The sequence below is a fragment of the Heteronotia binoei genome, chromosome 13 (assembly GCF_032191835.1).
Source record: "Heteronotia binoei isolate CCM8104 ecotype False Entrance Well chromosome 13, APGP_CSIRO_Hbin_v1, whole genome shotgun sequence".
Taxonomy (NCBI): domain Eukaryota; kingdom Metazoa; phylum Chordata; class Lepidosauria; order Squamata; family Gekkonidae; genus Heteronotia; species Heteronotia binoei.
In genome coordinates this window covers 56,447,166-56,459,452 of record NC_083235.1, presented here as the reverse complement: position 1 = coordinate 56,459,452, position 12,287 = coordinate 56,447,166, and the positions used below count along the sequence as shown (strand labels likewise).

Genomic DNA, 12,287 nt, shown 5'->3' with positions numbered 1-12,287 from the left:
ACGCTTGGATGAAATAGGGATTGAGGCAGGCTTGGACCAAGGATCTTTGATGGCTTGCAAGATGACCTTAGTAATGGGAAGGGCTACCGCTGTCGAAGTGTCCTTCTGCATGATGTCAAAGACTGTGTCGTCAATGACCGGTTGAGGCTGGACCACAGGCAAAGACAAGGAATTCACCATCCTTTTAATGAGTTTCCCATAGGACTTCAGATCTTCTGAAAGAGAGATTGGAAGGTCCTCGGCTATTCTGGATTCTGGGGACAATCCCTCTTGCTGATGGCCCGACTGCTCTTCCCCATCGTCATCGGAGGTTGCTGGTGAAGAAGATACTCTCTCAGTCGATGGTAAACCTGGGGCGTCAGTGGCAATCCTAATTGTGGAGGTTTTCTCGACGTCGAGACCACTGGAGCGTGCCAGCTTCCTGACCAACCTCGGGGTCAAAGTCAGCATCGATGACTCTCGGCAACCTGGTGGAGAGTGTGCCGAGACCCTAGAGTGGCGCGAAGCCTCCGAGTGCTGATCCCAATTGGGGTTCTGAGGAGGGTACCAAGGGATAGCCCCCAAATGGGTAAGCCCACAGTCGTGGGTCCCAGTTGGGCAGAGGATGAGGATGTCTAAAAGGGTCCGATGGCTCCCTGAATCTCTCGGGCTGGATCAAGGGCATCTTCAGTGTTGAGCGGTCCCTTGGCTGCGAAACCTCTAAGTCTGATGCCGAGCAAGGATTGCCGCCCTCCTTCAAGTCTGCTGACCGTTCTATAGGGTCGACCTCCTGGTCAGAGCTGGAGAGAGAGTTCTGTGGAACATCCGTCGGACCCAAGGGGCTTTTTGGTCGAATCGGTGAAGCAATAATTTTCTCCAAAGGCTCCCCCGAAATGATTGCCGGGTCCTTCAGTGGCGGAGAAGGGGTCTGCCTGTCTTGGCGCCTCTTTTTCTCCTTGTGCTTCCTGGGCTCAGCAGAGTGTGAGTCCCAGGCCCCTTTGGCCTTCTTGGCTGGGGTCGATGGTTCCAAATGAGATGTCAAGCCCACATGCTTGTGGGGGCGGTTGGCTCCCTGGAATGGTTGGGTCGGTTGGCTCGACAACGAGGCCGGAACCAATATCTTTGCTGGGGCAGCCATTGAAATGCTTGTCAACGCTGATGTCTACATCTGTGGTGCGATAGCCGATTTTACCAGCGCTGCCGAAAGTCTTACCGCTCGGTTTTTCCTAGTCTGCTTGGAAAATTTTGAGCAGTGATGGCAGGATTCCACCTGATGACCTTCCCCAAGGCACAGCAGACAAAGAGAATGTCCGTCCGGAGGAGGGATCTTGCTCCCACACTTAAGGCACTGCTTAAAAAACCCCCAACACTTTTCCATAGACAGGGATGGCAGGAGAAGGGCAGGGGAAAAACCCCTGAAGGGGTGAAACAACTAACTAATAGTCTCTAATTATATATATATAACAGGAACAACGAAAAAACAAAGAGAAACCCGGAGAAGGAAAAAAGGGTAAATAACTACCGACTGGAGTGGCAAAAAACAAGTCTATCCAACGCGGCGGTAAAGAAGGAACTGGTGGGATATTTGCGCCCACTGGGTGGGCATGTGCACTGGGGCTGTTGCGCATGCCTACCGGGGTCAGGCAGCGAAAAATCCCGGACTTTGGAGTTACTGATCGGGGATCGGTACTGGCGCTTCATCCCATGAGTGGGAAGCACAGAGACCACGAAGAAGATCCAATGAAAATAAAAACACATAGAAAAGCCCCAAGAGGTGCTAAATGTTGCTAGCTACTTGAGAAATAGGTTGTGCAGTGATGTGTAAAACATACAGGAGGAATTTCATTTCCATTTTCCAACCCTCAAGCAGCAAGTTTCTGCAATAATCCATCTATCTATTCAAATGCTGTTAGCTCAATTTTCCACTGCCTTTTTGAAATATGTTACCAACTATTTGCTTTGTGTAAGGGCTTTAAGAATTTTGGCATATGCATTTTTGGTCAGGCATACAGTGCCTTGTGAAGGTTGTGGCTTTAAATCTGTATAAAATTTGCTCCCCTTGTGCATGTACACTTTGATGTAAGTTACAATGCATTGATGTTTTTGTAGTCTTGAAGCTTGGGAATGGGTATTTCCTCGTAGGTTGTAACTTGTACTGTGGGATTTAGTAAAATGACAGAAAATAGTCTGGTACAAAAAAAATACAAATACCACACATCTATTTGGTAACTACTAATACTCCCTAGTATGAGGTTAAGGTGCCATCATGGCAAATTTCAAAGGTAGGTTGCTAGAATTTTCTGAACAGGATTGGAAGTGACCTAATCATCACAATATATACCTGAGGCTTGAATGCAGAACAGCATTTCCACAGGCACAAGGATTTCTGCCTGTGGAGCATTCTGCCCCCTTCCCTCCCATAGCAGCCATCTAGTTCCTGGGGAACAGGGGATCTCCAGGAACAGGATTTCAAGAGTAATTTCAAGCTGCTACAGGAGATGGGGAGGAAGGAAAATTTTACTGCAAAGAAGGAAATCCTGGAGCATATACAAACTCTAATCTGGATCTGTGCCAAACAGTATACAAAGGCTGATACAGTTCATAAAGAGTTGATGTTTGGAGGTGAAACCATCTGCTTCCTGGTGGTGTTTCAACCAAATAGAACAAATCACTCTGTGAAAAATGCTATTACAAAATATAATTCATACAAGAAAAGGAGTGCATTTCAGCAACCTCATAATTTTACATACCACATGTGCATATTTACATATATATTGTGCAAATAGTCCAAAACATCATAAGTCCAGAAAAGAGCTCCAATAGACCGCTAGCAGAGTGAAGCCCGTTTTGGACCGCCAGGTCCTTCCTCCAGGGAGCATCTTGCAAAACCTGCGGTATATTTGTGGAAAATATTCAAAATGTTCAGTTTTTTCACAAGTTCATGAACAATTGGAATGCTGCTGCCTCCATCTGGTCAGCAAGTTAATTGCGTTAATTGGGATGCAATTAACTTGCTGACCAGATGGAGGCAGCGGTGTGCTCTGATACTGAGATAATTTGCAAGCCCCCCCCCCCCAGATTTTGACTGCCTAGGGGCCTCCACAGGGTTTAATCCGGCACTGGGTGGGGGGCGGGTCTGAAATCAGGAGACTGCCAAGCCTATCTCACAGGCTTTTAAAATCAGGATTCTTCAACCCTGTTAACTGCCAATCCTGTTCTAGCCAACTGCACAGAAAAGTCAGGATCCAGATCTTTTTACCTCAGCTGCTTCCTTTTTACTTAGTAATGTATGTTTGAAAGCAGGGCCAGTCACAGTTTTTTGTGGGCCCTGGGGCAAAAACTATAATCAGGCCCCTTTTTGTGTTTGGAGTATCCCTTTCTTCTCCAGTCATACTCCGTTCAATTGGCTTTGATTCTACTTTTTTTTCTTTAACAACTCCCTTTTCCATTTCAATTTACTTACTCTGTTAAAGAGAACCACAGAATTTTGCTCTCTTGATTGCCTTTTATTACCTTGCATAAAACACTAAAAATTTTTGCCTTGTTTTTCAGTAGCAAAATGGTGTATCACAGTATCAAAATCTACATATTCTGTTTCATGTGATTCAATTGACAAGACTGCTAAAACGTATAGTCACTCTTGGGACATTTGTGACCTGAGATAGTTCTTAATTAGCTTTAGTTTGCTGATGCTCCTTTCAACCGATGCAATCGAAACAGGAATTGTCAGCAACAATTTCAAAGTCTCTGTATTTTGGAATGCCATAGGGTTCAGCGAACAAGATATGATGTAGCACAGTCTCTACAAGGGATCATTATACAAAGGTTCAACAATAACCCATTTTGTTTAAAACCAAATGTGCCCTTCCTTTATTTAAACACGATGAGCAGAGTCCTGTAAATGCATGAAGATTTCCCACCTCCGCATTATTTGTCCCATTTCTACTTTCCTGGGTTACAGTGCACCAAATGGGAATCCCCCTCAACGTATTACTGTAGAAGTGTCTGTTTCTTCCTTTAAGCATGAAATGAGGCTTTGCTCACAGAAAAGTGTGTATTTACTTGGATGGATGACCCCTTTGATTCACAACATCATCTTCCATTGAACTCACTCTGCCCGGAAAGCCAAAAGCCCTGCTCTGGTTTGGCTCCACATAACTAGATATAGGAAGACTCAAGGATAGCTACAGGCACTCAGGCTGGAATGCAATAGGGTTGCCAATGCCCTCTGGAGAAAATGGACTCTATGGCAGGGGTAGGGAACGTTGGCTCTCCAGATGTTTTTTGCCTACAGCTCCCATTAGCCCCAGCCATTGGCCATGCTGGCTGGGGCTGATGGGAGTTGTAGGCAAACAACATCTGGAGAGCCAACGTTCCCTACCCCTGCTCTATGGCATTATACCCAAATAAAAACATTATACCTTCTGCAAGCTGTGAGCTTTTGTTTTTGTGTGTGTGCATGTGTATATGCCCGTGCCTGGAAGTCATGGTGACCTCTGGTGACTCTTACTGGAGCATGGAGGATATTCAGAGAAGTGGTTTGATAACTTACCTCTTCCTCCTGGCCCTGGTATTCTCTGGAGGTCTCCCTTCCAAATACCTGCCAGGGCCAGCCCCGCTTAGCTTCTGAGATCTGATATGACTGGGCTTCCCTGGGCTATCCAGGCCAGGGCCCCCAAACTGTTTTCAAGGGCCAAAACAGCAAAGCAGGTGCCCCCACAAATGGTCACAAGTCCACTGGTGAAAGGCAGAATACAAAGGCTGCTACTGCCCCCCACCCTTCTGTTTTTAATCACTTTTGAGCACTCCTCCCCTCAAGCAAAAATAAAGCCAAAAGGGGGGGGGGGAACCTCCTAACTTATGTGTTGCTGAAGAGGAGAATTCATGGCTGGCATGAGCTAACAAGCTAAGGTGCAAAAAGGGACTGGGTCACATGCTTCAGAGCTAGGGTTGCCAAGTTCCCCTGCCACTGTGATGGTGCGACTAGCCTTGACAATCCCCAGGTCCCAGAGGGGTTCTCCCCCTTTCCCAGGCTCCTTCCTGCTCCCAGTTAGCTGGCCGGTGGGGGAAGCCTCGCTCCCACAGCCACCATGTGCCTTTCCACCTCTGGAGGCTTCAGACTCCACTTGGAAAGGCTTCCTCTTGGGATGGTGTTTCTGTGTCTTTAAGGCTGAATGGGGGCGGGGGGACCAGGAGAACAACATGGCTGCTCCCAGTGGCTGTGAAGCAGCACAGACCTTCTGTTGGTTGCACAATCTTTTCAGAGGTTGTTTGCATAGGAAAGGTAAACTTGAACCTTTGGTTGCTCTGTGTTACTTTGAAGAAGTTTGAAGTTCAGCAACTCGTGAGTAGAGATGCCAATCCTCAGGTGGGAGTAGGCCCTCCCCCGCTTCAGAGGCATCAGAAACTAGGGGCGGGGGGGTGGGGGAGGGAAATGTCTGCTGGCCATAATGGAGAATTGATCTGGAGGTATCTGGGGCTCTGGAGAGGCTGTTATTTGAGCTAGAGGCATCAAATGTTGAGCATAGCATCTGATGACTCTCCTCAACATGCTGTCCAAGTTTCAAAAAGATTGGACCAGGGGGTCCAATTCTATGAGCCCTCAAAGAAGGTGCCCCTATCCTTCAATATTTCTACTGTAGGGAAGGCATTTAAAAGGTGTGCAGTTCCTTTAAATGTGATAACCAGAACTCCCTTTGGAGTTCAGTTGTGCTTGTCACATCTTTGCTTATGGCCCCATCCCCAATGTCTCCTGGCTCCACCCCCAAAGTCTCCTGGCTCCACCCCCAAAGTCCCCAGGTATTTCTTGAATTGGACTTGGCAACCCTAGGTGCGACACTCTAGCACCATAGAGCACCCCTGGTGAAACATGTCCAGTGCAATGATGTCACTTCTGGGTGACATTATCATGCAGGCCACATTGCGCAATGACGGGGCCCTTTGGGGGCGGGGATCCCCACAGTGGCCTGTTCTGTGCTGGTGGGTTGGGGCCCCCAAACTGGGGGATCCCCCACCCCCAGCGTGAGCTTGGCAGCCCTATTCAGAGCACACAGGAGCAACTGCTTTGTGCAGGAAACAAAGTGCAAAGGGAGAGCCGAGGCAGGAGGAGGGAGGGAGACTCATAGCCTCATTGGCAAAGCCAGGGAGGGAGATGGGAGGACATAAGGAGACTGTCTCCCTCATTGGCAAAAGCTGGGAGGGAGGTGGGAGGCAGATGTTCTCCTTCATTGGCAGAGAAAGACTTGTGACATATTTCACACTAACCCTTAGTGCTAATAGGATGAGCATGACAAAGGACTGATGAGGCACCAATCCTTTTTGCACCACCAGGGCTAACCTGCCTGGCCTAACTGGAGACTGGCAGTCCTATGCTCAAATCATATTATACGTAACTGAATTTCCTGAGTTCCTTAAGTGCCTGAGATCTGTTCTTTGTTCTTTGTTCTTGGAAAACCTTTCCAAGTTCCCTTTTCATAAAAGGAGAAATAAGCCAAGCTAGAATCCTGCATAGACTGTGATGAGTTGAGGTGGAGGTAGGAATGATGTTTCACTGGTGGAAATCTTTGTACCCACAAAAATACTAGTTTGTATCTAAGCCTGACATTTTAATGTCAGTGAATTTCAGTGACGCTTATGTTCAGTTTCAATAGGACAAGAACAGTTGATTACACACTAAGCAATTAATTCCATGAATGAATATCAGGCCTTGTTTGCAAGACATCTTTCTTTTCACATGGGGAAATTAATTCATCTTTTTCTTTATTAATGTTGTTTAAACTCAAAGTGGGAATATAAATCAACAAAAATAATTCATGAGAGTTGTTAGCTCCTCATAGTCAGTATCTTCTACAACCAAGAGTTGGATTTTTTTAAAAGACAAGAGGGGAACAAACACATATGAAACTGCAGCTTTTTAAAAGACATCAAATGCATTTCCTGCTTCCCCCAACTCGTCGCTCTGTGAACCCAATGAAATTAAATTAGCATCTTTAATTTACCCTACGGCTACTGGTTTTATATTTTAAAAGCCTTCCTTGGTTCCACTTGGTGGTTGAATCACAGTGCGTTTAACCCTGCGATGCACGGGGACCTCAGCTCTTTTGGAGATGTGCTTTCAAGTTGAAAAAGCTTGTGGATGGGCTCGGATGGTTTGGCTAACTTCACCCAGCTTCCCCACCCAATTATAGTTTGTTTTATTGAACTTTTCTTTAAGTAAGAGAAGGGCACTGAAGAATTTCTTATTTCCTTGGTTGGAGAAGCTTTGTCTTCTGCTACTCCTGATGTCTTGTGGCAGTCTGGGATTGTGGAGTTAGGACTGGTGGCTCCTGACTTGGAGAGAGTGCCTGTTGCTTCAAAAGCTCCAGGTAGGGACATGCTGTTCAGTCATGGTAGCTACCACTCCAGCACTGTAACAGTCCGTTCTCTCACCCTCCTCTTCCCTCAGCTTCCTAAATAACGTCTTGCTGCTTTGCAGTTATTAAACAAGAGGTGTAGACTCAAGGTCAGGAACTGGTAACTTTCTGTGGAATAAAGACCCCTAACTCTTTTCAAAAGGTCACACGAATACTGGGTTGGAACGGCATCCATCAGAGCCCCTGCCATATTTGCATCATAGGTTGACTAATTTCTATTTGGTGCAATTTGATTCACTGACCATGTACTTGTTTTGCATACTGAGTGCAATCTTCTATTTGTTTGCTCCTGAATAGTACTGGAGCTCTGCTATTACTCTATTTAACAAATGAATTAACTTAGGGAAGCCAGGACTTGAATACCGCTATAGTCCTGTGTTCTTCGCTACAGTCCTAAAAACAACAGCTTGACTGACCAGAACACTTTCTCAAACAGCAATTCACTTATTACAGACAACTCAGCTTGGATCTGGGTCCTCACTCTGTGACTTGTGTAATATAGTCAGAGCGTTCTCCCATGCACAGTGCCCAGTTTGGTCATTGACCATGGCATGTGTGCATAAGGGGTTTCAGCCTCATACTTACCTGCTAGGGGAGACACCTTGATCATGAAGGAGGTTTTCTCAGGGAGAGGCTCATCCATTGCACTCCGGGTGTGCTGACCCCTGCAATTTCCCCAAATGCAGGAAACTTGACTGCATAATTTGTGGTAGTGGGTTTCAGCCTCCTCCCATGCATGGCCGGAGTATGGGCCCCCATGCCTTCAGGGACCCCAGGCTGGCTCCCCTCACCCCCCCCCCCAGTTTCCCCTCTGCTTGCAATCCTCCCAGCCTGCCTGTGCAGCCAGCAACTGAGCTGCTCTGTGCCCAACTTGCCTGCTGTGGCTGCTGCTGGCGTTGTCACCAAGTTTGCCTCTATCTGCCTCTCCCTCACAGCTTAGTAAAAGGGACTTTTAAGAAGGTGCCTGCAGGCTGAAGTGGGTGCCGTGGGTGGCAGGGTGGGTGCTCAGACTCTGAGGTAATTTGCAAGGGGGATCCCAAGATTTTGACTGCCTAGGGGCCTCCACAGGGCTTAATTTGGCACTGCTTCCATGCTATTTTGCTAAATGGAAACAGTCCAGGGGGGCTGCTATTTGGTCTGTTGGCATGAGTGGCAGCAGGAGCCTGCTGTTAAGAACATAAGAGAAGCCATGTTGGATCAGGCCAACGGCCCATCCAGTCCAACACTCTGTGTCACACAGTGGCAAATTTTTTTTATATATACACACACACTGTGGCTAATAGCCACTGATGGACCTGTGCTCCATATTTTTATCTAAACCCGTCTTGAAGGTGGCTATACTTGTGGCCGCCACTACCTCCTGTGGCAGTGAATTTCACATGTTAATCACCCTTTGCGTGAAGAAGTACTTCCTTTTATCCGTTTTAACCTGTCTGCTCAGCAATTTCATCAAATGCCCACGAGTTCTTGTATTGTGAGAAAGGGAGAAAAGTACTTCTTTCTCTACTTTCTCCATCCCATGCATTATCTTGTAAACCTCTATCATGTCACCCCGCAGTCGACGTTTCTCCAAGCTAAAGAGTCCCAAGCGTTTCAACCTTTCTTTATAGGGAAAGTGCTCCAGCCCTTTAATCATTCTAGTTGCCCTTTTCTGGACTTTCTCCAATGCTATAATATCCTTTTTGAGGTGCGGTGACCAGAACTGCACACAGTACTCCAAATGAGACCGCACCATCGATTTATACAGGGGCATTATGATACTGGCTGATTTGTTTTCAATTCCCTTCCTAATAATCCCCAGCATGGCGTTGGCCTTTTTTATTGCAAACGCACACTGTCTTGACATTTTCAGTGAGTTATCTACCATGACCCCAAAATCTCTCTCTTGGTCAGTCTCTGCCAGTTCACACCCCATCAACTTGTATTTGTAGCTGGGATTCTTGGCCCCAATGTGCATTACTTTGCACTTGGCCACATTGAACCGCATCTGCCACGTTGATGCCCACTCACCCAGCCTCAACAGATCCCTTTGGAGTTCCTCACAATCCTCTCTGGTTCTCACCACCCTGAACAATTTAGTGGATGTAGTGTATCAGTAACAACATTCGCCCCGCACGGAGGCTACTGGGCTGTCCCAGAAGCCTCCAGCGCAGGGCGCGGAATCACCCGCCAATCAACAGCTGCGGCGGGAAGTTCAACAGGTCAGGATTGGCCTGACCGACCCTGTAGGCTGTACCGGGAATTGTATATAAGCGGGGCCCGGCCCGCGTGCTCCCTCTCTTGCAACGTGCTCCTAATAAACTATGTTGCCCTACTCTCGTCTCCGCCTCGAGTACGTTACACTGGCGACGAGGATGGGATCTTAGCCTCAGCGGCTACCACGGAGATCTAGGGCAACCACGAGGCCTGACCGCCGCCGCCATGGCCACACAGAACGGAACCACCGGCTACATCGAGACATTCGACCCCGCCAATCCCGAGGGCTGGGAGTCCTACGCGGAGCGGGTCGAGTTCTACCTCAGGGCCAACAAGGTCACCGACGCCGGCACGAAGAGGGACGTTCTCCTGAGTGTCTGCGGGCCAGCCACGTTCGAGATCGCCAAGGGTCTCTCGGCTCCCGCCCGCCTCACGGAGAAGTCCTACGAGGAGATCATCAGACTCCTCACCGGCCATTTCTCGCCACAGCCGTCGCGGGTGGCCCGTCGGTTCCTGTTCCACAGAAGGGACCAGGCAGTGGGGGAATCGGCCGCCGACTACCTGGCGGCCCTCCGCAAGATCGCCGGGAACTGCAACTTCCCCCAGCTGGAAGACACCCTGGCCGACCGATTCACGTGGGGCCTCCGCGACGAGAGGCTCCAGCAGAAGCTCTTCGCCAAGGAAGAGCTTACCCTCCAGAGCGCCTTCAGCGAGGCGGTGGCGTTCGAGAGGACCTCCAGGACCTTCCCCAAGGCCCGGACAGAAGCCGCCCACCACGAGGAGCTGAACCACGACGGCCCAGAGGAGGAAGAAGCCCACCAGCTGCGCCGCCCAGCCGGGCCACCCAGCAGAGCCGCCCAACGCCCCCGAGCGGCCGAACGACCCCCAGCGACAGAGAGGGTCCCGGCCACTAAGTGCGCCAGCTGCGGCGACCCCCACGACAGGCGGGACTGCCGGTACCGGACCTGGGACTGCCGGAGCTGCGGAAAATCGGGCCACATTGCGAGGGCTTGCCGAGCCAAGCCCAACCGCCGGAGGCCGACCACGCATCACGAGTCGGCGGAGTTCCACTCCACGGACTCCACGTCCCTGCAGGCACTGAACTTGCCCCTCTCCACCCCCGATAAAATCAAAATGGCGGTCCTCATCGAAGGGGACCCCTGCCAAATGGAAGTGGACTCGGGTTCCTCCATCTCCATTATAGCGGAGGAAACCCTGAGGAAGCTGTGCCCCCCCCAGCGGCTGCAACTAAGGCCGGCGAACTTCATACTCCGGGACTTTCAGAAGAATCCGGTGCAAATCGCGGGGTGGGCGCGGGTGCAAGTTGAGCGGGGGTCCTTCTACGGTCCGCTGGATATCCTGGTGGTAAAGCGCCAGCTTGCCACCCTGTTAGGACTGGCGTGGTTCAAGCCCTTGGGGATCCGGGTGGAAGGGGTGGGGCAAACCCTAACACCCAGGGGGTTCGAGGAGATATGCCAAGAGTTCCCTGACGTGTTCGATGGTTCTCTAGGGAGCTACAAAGGGCCGGCCATCTCCCTACCGCTAGACCCCACGGTCAGGCCGATTCGGCTCAAGGCGAGGAGGGTCCCGTTCGCTTTAAAGCCAAAAATAGAGGCCGAACTAGACCGCCTCACAGCCCAGGGAGTCCTGGAGCCCGTGGACTACGCCACATGGGAGACCCCCATCGTAACCCCGATCAAGCCAAACGGGGAGGTGCGGATCTGTGCAGACTATAAATGCACAATAAACAAGGCACTGCAGGATAACCCCTACCCAGTGCCGGTGGTGAGCCACGTTCTGGCTGCCCTAGCGGGGTCCAAGATCTTCGGGAAGCTGGACCTGGCACAGGCCTACCAGCAGCTTCCGGTAGATGCTAAGACGGCGGAGGCCCAAACCATTGTGACACACAGGGGGGCCTTCAGGGTGAGGAGGCTTCAGTTCGGTGTTAGCGTCGCTCCCGGGATCTTCCAGAGTATAATGGACGCTCTCCTGAAAGGGATCCCCGAGGTCCAGCCGTTTTTTGATGACGTGCTGGTCGCCGCCCCGGACCCTGAGGAATTCGGCAACCGCCTAAGAGAGGTACTCCGCCGGTTCCAGGCAGCGGGGCTCAAAGTCAAAAGGGAGAAATGCCTGCTGGGGGTCCCATGGGTGGAGTTCCTGGGGTTCGCCGTAGACGCAGCGGGAATCCACCCAACGGAAGAAAAGACCCGAGCCATTGTGAATGCGCCAGCCCCCACCGGCAAAGCGGAGCTACAAAGCTTCTTGGGGGTACTTAACTTTTACCATTCATTTCTCCCCCACAAGGCGGCCCTAGCAGAGCCCCTGCACCGCCTGCTGGACAAAAAAGCCCCTTGGGTTTGGGGCAAACGCCAAGCAGCCGCGTTTCAGGCAGTCAAGGACGTTCTGGTGTCTAATGCGGTGCTCCACCATTTTGACGAGGGCCTCCCCGTCATCCTGGCTTGCGATGCGTCGCCATACGGGGTGGGAGCAGTCCTGGGGCACCAACTCCCGGACGGGAGGGAGGTACCGGTCGCATACTACTCCCGCACACTGACGGCAGCCGAGCGCAACTACGTGCAAATAGACAAGGAGGCTCTGGCAATCGTGGCGGGGGTCCGCAAGTTCCATGAATACCTGTATGGGCGGAGGTTCACCATAGCTATGGACCACAAGCCCCTCTTAGGTCTGCTGGCCCCCGAC

General features: G+C 50.4%; 1 non-coding gene across 1 annotated transcript; it reads left to right on the top strand.

The window, feature by feature from the left end:
- Positions 1-7,968: 7,968 nt before the first annotated feature.
- On the top strand, positions 7,969-8,125 carry LOC132582017 (U1 spliceosomal RNA). The gene has a single exon (XR_009556155.1). It is a non-coding gene; the product is annotated as a U1 spliceosomal RNA (small nuclear RNA).
- Positions 8,126-12,287: the final 4,162 nt, after the last annotated feature.